The following is an 8,435-nucleotide window of genomic DNA, read 5'->3' as shown; positions in this document are numbered from 1 at the left end:
TGGCAGCGTCTTGGTCCGTTTGGGACATTTCCAGGGCCTTTGGGTGAAAGCCCAGAAGAATAAGATAAGATTATGGGATGAGACAATTACAAACAAATATCTCCAGCCTGGGGGGAAAGGTCATCACTGCAGCTCTCCATCCATCTCTCCTCATGACACCCATGTTGTTTGTGGGGTGTTGGCTGTTATGGGGGTGGGGGTGGTTACATGGTGGTGATTGTACAAGATGTTCTGATGGGTTCGAGGAGGTAACTGATAAGGAATTGTGAAAATACAAACTTTGGAATTGGGCTTGTCTTATTTTCAGGAAATGCGTCAGGAAGAGAATCACTTTCAGAATGTTCCCTGAGATGCCACGAAGAAACCTCCACATCCTAAAGAAGGCATGAACCTATGACTCGGAGGAACCAGAAACTCAATTAATGTGTCTGTGGCATGTTTGTGAATTTATTCTGTCACCACTGGTGGCAACCTTCCTACCACCTCCCAGAGGCTGTGATCAACCTATGGGGGAGAATGAAGACAGAAAGTCATATGGTTCTCGTATTCTTAGGAAAAGTGCCCCAAGTCAGCCTAGTGAGCTGAGAGCCTTCGGTGAGATTCCATTGATTCCCATCCCAGGTGCAGAGTGAGGGTGTTCAGAGACCTTGATCCTTTGTCCTCTCAACTCCCCAGCTTTTTTTTTTTTAAGGTTTATTTATTTATTCATGATAGACATAGAGAGAGAGAGAGGGGCAGAGACACAGGCAGAAGGAGAAGCAAGCTCCATGCAGGGAGCCCGACATGGGACTCGATCCCGGGTCTCCAGGATCACATCCCGGGGCAAAGGCAGGCACTTGAACCGCTGAGCCACCCGAGGATTCCCCTCAACTCCCCAGCTTAAGAGGCTTGTGAAGATGGATTCTGAGAGACCTGGAAAAAAAAAAAGCTATTATTCCTGGTGAGGCAGTGGAGTCTGGTGATCTTCGTCTCTGAGTTTCAGGGTAATATATATATCTTTTTAAGATTTTATTTATTTATTTGAGAGAGAGAGAGAGAGAGAGAGAGCAACAGCTGGGGGCAGGGAGAGGGAGAAGCAGACTCCCCCCTGAGCAGAGAGCCAGATGTGTGGCTTGATCCCAGGACTCTGGGATCATGACCTGAACCAAAGGCAGCCACTTAGCTGACTGAGCCACCAGGTGCCCCAGTTTCAGGGTAATCTTGTTCTAATCTTTACCTCTTGGACCCCTAATCTCCTCATCTGTACAACAAAGGCCAATTATATCCTCCTCACAGCATTGTTTTCAGGATCAAGAGAGAATATGTGTATACCATATTCTCACCATTGTAACTGGCACATAGTAGGAGCTTGGAAATGGTAGTCCTCTTCCTCTTCCAAGACAGAATCATATTTGCAACAATGAGTGTCCTTTGTTACAGACTCTCGGAGAGAGATTTTTCAAAACAGAGCTACTGTTTTTTTTGTGTGTTTTTTTTTGTGAGCTCTATGCCCAATGTGGAGCTTGAACTCATGGTCAAGAGTCGCATGCTCTACTGACTGAGCGAGCCAGGTACCTTAAAACAGAGCCACTGTTGAGAAGAATGAGTCTTTGCTATGAGGTGTGGGTGGGGAGATGGGTTGAGGGGACCCGGTGGACTTTGGTGGCTTTGACCAGGCTGAGAAATGGAGGCCTCAAGAGGGAATTGTGTGTTCCTGCCACTGGGTGGCAGTGTTGGCAAACACACCACAACCCCACACGCTGCAGAGAGCCCCAAATCAGAAGAATTTTACCTCCAATTTAAATTATTTTTAAAATGGGAATGCTCTCCGAGATCACCTAATCCTGTGAGTCTACATCTCGGTAAATGGAGGCTGGGAGAGGTGAAGATCCTTCTCCAAGAGCACAGAGCAAGTCAGTGGCAGAGCTGGGTTCATCACTGTTCTAAAACTTCAGACTTGATTCATTTGGTTAACATCCATTTGTCATCTGTGCTTTCCCATCATATTCCTCATCTCAGGACTGGGGGTTGGAGGGAATTATGTGGGCTTGAGAGCCCTTGTTTTCAGTCTTAGCATCCCTGTATTCGGAGGTACCCAGAGTCTCAGAGATCTTAATTCTATATTTTGCACCTCACTTACTGCTAATTCCTATCCAGTGAGAAACAATGAGAAAACCATTTTTTCCCCTCCTCTCCATGCAATAGTCTGGTATTTTCTTAAATCGGGGGTGAATGGGTGGCTTAGCTCTGGTTTACCTGCTCTTTTACAGGATTAGAAGGACTCTGGTCTACCTGTGTGAAGACTTGGCCTGCAGTACATCTGGCTTCTGCTCCATTAGGAGCTAGGTAAATGCTAATGGCCTGACCTTCTTCAGGTGATATTGAGAGATGATGAGTACAAGGCAACTCAAGCTGAGAAAGCTGAGGCTCAGAGAGGAATAGTAACTCATCCAGGTCACACAGGATTTCCAGATTCTGAGTTTCAGCTTTTTCTGGGCTGGCCCAGTAGGGTGAGGGAGGACTGAGATGGCTCACCCTTATGATCTGCATCCTCGGGCCAGGGGTTTTGTGCTGCCAGGGCAAGTCACTGAGCAGAACGTTCTTTACACAGACTCCTTCCCTCCTCCTATCTTGCCCCCTCCTCACTGCAGCTTCCCGAGAGTTCCTTTCCAGAGCAGTCACTTGCCGAATCGGTTGCTAGTGGAAATGTGGTTTTCAAATTTGGGAAATCTCCATTAAGTCCTTTTATTTAAGGAGGATGTCATTATCGCGCCTCCCTGAGGACTATTACGGTTCTATTAGGCAAGGCCGCAGACTTCCTAGGTACTGTCTGGGGTCTGATTCCTGGGCAGGAAAATGTGAGACAGGAAGAAGGGGAGGGGGGAGGAGAGAGAGTAGCGGGATGGAGGAGAAGGAAGAGAGGCAGAGAAAGAATGAAGAATAGGAGGGAACAAGAAAAAGGAGAGAAAGGAGCGTGGAGTGGAGAAGGGAGGCAGAGGGCACAGACCTTTAGCTCCCAGGGCTGGGAAGGAGGGCAGAGACCCCTGTCCCGTGGCCACCTGCTAGTCCAGACCATTTAGGGTTAAACTAGAGGGAGATGCTAGTCCTTCCTTCCCCCTTCTGAGCAGCCTTGGGGGAGTCCAGATGACACAGGCCTTCGTGCCCCCAGCTGCCAGTCCAGCCCTGGGCCTCTCTGAGGGACTGAGGAAGAGGGTGCCCAGGGTGTGTAGTTCTGGGAACTGGGGCTGGGCCGAGGGCTTTGGCTTTCCTGACCACTCCAGTGAACATACTGCTTTCCTATTCTCTGCTGCTCTCTCTAGAAGGTGAGTTGCAGGAGAACAGAGCCTTCTCTCTGCTTTCTGCTGTCTCCCAGGCAGCTCGAATAGTGCCAGGCCCGTGGTAGATGCTCTGTGAGTGTTCACAGAACGAATGATGAGCAGAGGACGAAGAAGCAGTTCCACGGCCTCCCCATCCTCTCCCTGGTCGAGTTAAACAGTCTATGGTTCGAATGGATCTTCTCTCTATTCTCAGCAAAGCCTGGTGACCATTGATGGTTTCAGAGTATCCTCTGATACATGTGAGCGTACACACACACACACACACACACACACACACACACACACTCTGGATGGGGTTTAGGGAGGGTCAGGAACTGCCTGGCAAGCAGCTGACACTTGCTTGGCCAAATGAGAAAGAAAAAAAATATATGCTTCTCCTGGGACCTGCCTGTTAGGGGGTTACCAGCCGCAGGCTGGAAGCGGTTTTTAACCTCCGGGCAGGAAGACTGCCGCTGGCTCTTCGGACAAACATCCTGGCTGGGAAATCCCCTGGCCTGCGGGGGTCCCTAGGGCCTGGCAGCTTCGATCAGTGCCATCCTGGCCTCTTCAGGCCTTCCCCTGGCTCTGGGCTGGAGGCCAGCAACTGCCCCCACCCCGCCCTCGGGGAGCCCCGGGTGAGCCTGAGCCCCTGGGGCGCCCCTCCCTCGAGCTCCTGTGCAGAAGTGATTAATGAGGCAGACGGGGCCTGTCTTCCCAGCTGTGTCAACACGCCCCTGCCCACCTCAGAGTGGCCCCGCTAGCTGCGGGTATGGGAAACAGCCGGGGCCCAGGGCTGCGGGCTCCTCCACGCCTGTTGTCCCCCACCAGGGGCTCCCTTTGCGGGCCTGGGCCTCCTGCTGGGCCCTCAGAGTCTGATGGTGATGATGATGATGATGGTGATGATGACTTTATGGTGCTGACAGCACTTGCTATTTGCAGAGAGCATGGCCCTCCTGTTTCTCAGCTCCTTCCTGCGGCTTTGAGCCAGAGGGTTGGCTGTGGCTAGCTGTGGGTCACAGGGAGCAACCCGGCTGTAGTCGTGAGAGCTTATACCACCTCCTCTGCGAAGCCTTCCTTGGTCACCCCAGTAGGCACATCCCCATAGGCCAGTCACTGCCAGGTATTGTCATCGTGTGGGGAGCACATCTGTTTCCCTCAACAGCTTCCTCAGGGGAGGAGACTGTACTTCTCTGGGTCTTACTCATCTTTGTACCCGTGGCCCTCTTCCCCCCACGTTCGCCTTCTCACAGCAGCCTAGTACGACCCTTGGCGCGTGCTATGATAAATACTTACTAAGTGAACAAATGACCTGTAGATCTGGAATGATCTGGAATTCCAGGGCTTTGGTCTGACTGTGGTTCTGCAGACTGATTCCCTTGTGTTCAAGCTGGCTCAGATCTGCCCATGACCACACATCCTGCCTCTGGTCCTAGCTTATCCTTGTGAGGCTCCTAGTGGTTACCACCCAAGGCTCCCTGATGAAGCCAATAGTGAACTTGTGAGGCCTGGAGTTTGGGGGGTCGGGGCGGGGGAAGGAAGCCAGAAGCCATCACATGTTTAAAAAATTTTTTTAACTAAATTTTCTGTTTTGGAATAATTTTAGATTAATAAGAAAGTTGCAATGATAGCACAGTTCCCATGTGAAAATTCTATAGAACCATGTTACTTTCATCAAAACTGAGACGTTAACCGTGGTGCCTTACCAACAATTAAACTCCAGTGTTTACTTATCTTCCTCTGGTGTTTCCATTCGTGTCCTTTCTCTGTACCAAGATCTAATTGTGGGGACCATGTTATATTTCCGGCAACGTGATGTTGAAGGCAGTATTTTAAAAATTCATGCAAATCAGGCACCTGAGTGGCTCAGTGGTTGAGGGACTGCCTTTGGCTCTGGTCATGATCCCAGGGTTCTGGGATCGAGTCCTCCATCGGGTTCCCTGCAGAAGAGCTCTGCTTCTCCCTTTGCCTATGTCTTTGCCTCTCTCTGTGTGTCTCTCATGAATAAATAAATAAAATCTTAAAAAAAAAAATTCATGGGACGCCTGGGTGGCTCAGCGGTTTAGTGCCTACCTTTGGCCCAGGGTGTGATCCTGGAGTCCCAGGATCGAGTCCCACATTCGGCTTCCTGCAGGGAGCCTGCTTCTCCCTCTGCCTGTGTCTCTGCCCCTCTCTCTGTATGTCTCTCATGAATAAATAAATAAAATATATTTTTTTAAATAAATAAAATCTTTAAAAAAATTCATGCAAATCTTGCCTTCTTCCTCGTAATCTATCTGCGTTGATATGATGTGAGAACAAAGGTTCTCCCGGCCATTCCAGTAAATGACTATCACAATGTTTGAGCCTTGTGGCTTCCCAGGCTCTTCTACACTGTGCCACATGACTGTGGGAAGCGGAGTGCCCCTCGGAGGGGACAGTCTCAGGTCATCTTCTGGGTTCACACCATTCAGATCTGCTGACTGCAAGTCTGCTTTGAACAAGAAATAGGAATTGTTGAGCCAGTATAGGACTGGGAACAACATGGAAGGGGGAGGATGTATGTGTGTTTGGGGGGTTTTTGGGGGAGGTGAGCTCTCAGGGTACCAGCGTGGGGTCTCCGGGGAGGCAGAGACACGATGCTTGGGCTTCCCTGGTTCCTTGATCCTCAGCCTTTGCCTCTCTCTCTCTCTCCTATCTTTTCATAAGTGGATCTGTTTACTGCATCCCAGTTGGCCTTGGCTTTGCATTCCTGGTCAGCAGGTGGAATAATTAGAGTTCAGTTTTCAATTAAAATGTTACCGGATGTTCTGTTAATAGCAGAGGCGAACATTCCCCCTGCTTGAAGGAAGACAGGATCTTCCTGTGCAGCTAAAGCTTTGGAGGCCCGAAGGGCTGGGGAGAAAGAAGCCGGAATGCAGGCAGGGCGATGGGTCAGTTAAGGTCCTACTCTTTGGCCCCCTCCACAGACCAGCTCCCCTTCTGGTGTGAAGGTCTCTAACCAATATCCGATGATGTAATTTTCTGTGCTTGCTAGGTCTGTCTTTGCTCCAAACAGGGACAGGCTGGTGGGGCTGTGGGACGATGGGGAGGTAAAACATTTGGAGTTTGCTTTGGGGATTCTTTCTACTTTTAAAGGGATAGCCAGTGACTTCAGGGAGAGGCCTCCGCAGGCTGTGTGTGTGGTCAGGGGCTGGATGGGGTGGGAGGTGCAGAGGGAGGAGGGGAGAATGGAGAGAAACCTCAGTGACCTCTCCCTCCTGCTGGGGACAGGGAGCCCTGCTGGGTGGGCCTCCTGCCAGAGGCCGAGGACACACCCTCAGGTCTCCACCCCAAGTCTCCCAGGGCCTGACCCTTGTTGGAAGGAAGGGCCTCCAGAAGGGCAGCACCAAGTCAGCTGGCAGGAGAGGGCTGGGAGCAGGGATTCCCAGATCCCACAGACACTGGTGCATTAAAGGGGCAACTCCTCTCACCTCTAGGTGGAGGGAGCCATAATGTGTGTAGTGGAAGCAAGGGACACTGTTTTGGACAAGGACCCCATCTTAGTCCATTCAGGCTATTAGAACAAAAATACTATAGGCTGGGTGGCTTACAAATAACAAAAATTAATTTCACAGTTCTGGAGGCTGGGAGGTTCAAGATCGAGGAGCCAGCAGTTTTGACAGCTGGTAAGAGCCTACTTCCTTGTTCATAAATGTCCATCTGTGTCTTTTTGCCATGTTCTTACAGGGCAGAATGGGTGAAGGAGTTCTCTGGGATCTCATTTTATAAGGATCTCATTCATGAGGGCTCTGACCTCATAACCTACTCATCTCCCAAAGGCCCTACCCCTACACACTATCAAACTGGGGATTAGGATGTTATCTTTTTCTATTTCTTTTTTTTTTAAGATTTTATTTATTTACTTATTTATTCATGAGAAACACACACAGAGAGAGAGAGAGAAAGGCAGAGGGAGAAGCAGGCTCCATGCAGGGAGCCCGACGCGAGACTCGATCCCAGGTCTCCAGGATCACACCCTGGGCTGAAAGGCAGCACTAAACCTCTGAGCCACCCAGGCTGCCCTCTTTTTCTATTTCTTATCTTTTTTTAAAAAATTATTTATTTATTCATTCATGAGAGACACAGAGAGAGAGGCAGAGACATAGGCAGAGGAAGAAGCAGGCTCCCTGCGGGGAGCCTGATGCAGCACTCGATCCCAGAACCCTGGGATCATGACCTGCACCAAAGGCAGACACTCAACTGCTGAGCCACCCAGGTCTCCCAGGGATTAGAATTTTAACAGGATTTTTTTTGGGGATACAAATAGCAGATCTGCATGTGCTATGGCAGGATGTGAAAGAAGCAGCATGATTAGAGATTGGGAGAAGCATGGAATCTGGTCAAAGCAAGCAAAGAGCAAGTGGTGGCAGAGGGAGTGATAAGACCAGCTCAACATTGCCCATGAAAGGCCCCTTATGCTAAAATAAAAATTTGGATTTTATTCTATTGGCAATGGGGAGCCATTGGAAGCTCTTAGGCAGAAACTTTTGATCTGTTTTTAGAAAGAAGAATGCTAGCGGCCATGGAGAGGAAGATGGAAGCTGGAAGTACCTGGAAGTAGAAAAGTAGTTGGGATATTTTGCAATAATCCAAGGGGGAAATGCTAAAGGCCTGAACCAAGACAGTCATGGTAGGGATGGAGAGCAAGGATTGGGGTTAGGAGATTTCTTCACGTATTTGCATGTCATCCTTGCGCAGGGGCCATGCTAATCTTCTCTGTAGCATTCCAATTTTAGTATATGTGCTGCCGAAGTGAGCATGGGGTTAGGGAGATTTCTCATAAGAGGCTAAACAACTCAATGACTAAGGAGATATGGAACATGAGGAAGAGGGAGGAGTTGAAATTGACTTCCAGGGTTCTAAACTGACGATTGTGTGTAGTGGTCACAGACAGCAAACAGGGAAATATGAGAGGAGGGGCAGGATGGGGAGCAGAGGATAGGCTCAGTTTAGGACTCATTGATTCTGAGCGAACGAAAGGTATTCAGATGAAATGACCAGATGAGACAGGATAGGCTCAAGTCTTAGTGAAGAGTTTAGGCTGGAGATGCTCCAGTGCAAGCCAGGGGCATTTGGGCTCAGACTAACTGAACCAGAGAAAGGGTATAGAGGGAGAAGAGA

At 49.5% G+C, this 8,435-nt stretch overlaps 1 non-coding gene across 1 annotated transcript; it reads right to left on the bottom strand.

The window, feature by feature from the left end:
- Window positions 1-7,967: 7,967 nt before the first annotated feature.
- LOC112910696 (U6 spliceosomal RNA) lies at window positions 7,968-8,074 on the bottom strand. Its single transcript, XR_003233293.1, has one exon. It is a non-coding gene; the product is annotated as a U6 spliceosomal RNA (small nuclear RNA).
- Between the last annotated feature and the right edge of the window lie 361 nt (window positions 8,075-8,435).

The sequence above is a fragment of the Vulpes vulpes genome, chromosome 2 (assembly GCF_048418805.1).
Source record: "Vulpes vulpes isolate BD-2025 chromosome 2, VulVul3, whole genome shotgun sequence".
Classification (NCBI taxonomy): domain Eukaryota; kingdom Metazoa; phylum Chordata; class Mammalia; order Carnivora; family Canidae; genus Vulpes; species Vulpes vulpes.
The sequence above is the reverse complement of the archived record's forward strand: the minus strand, read 5'-3'. Positions and strand labels throughout refer to the sequence as shown.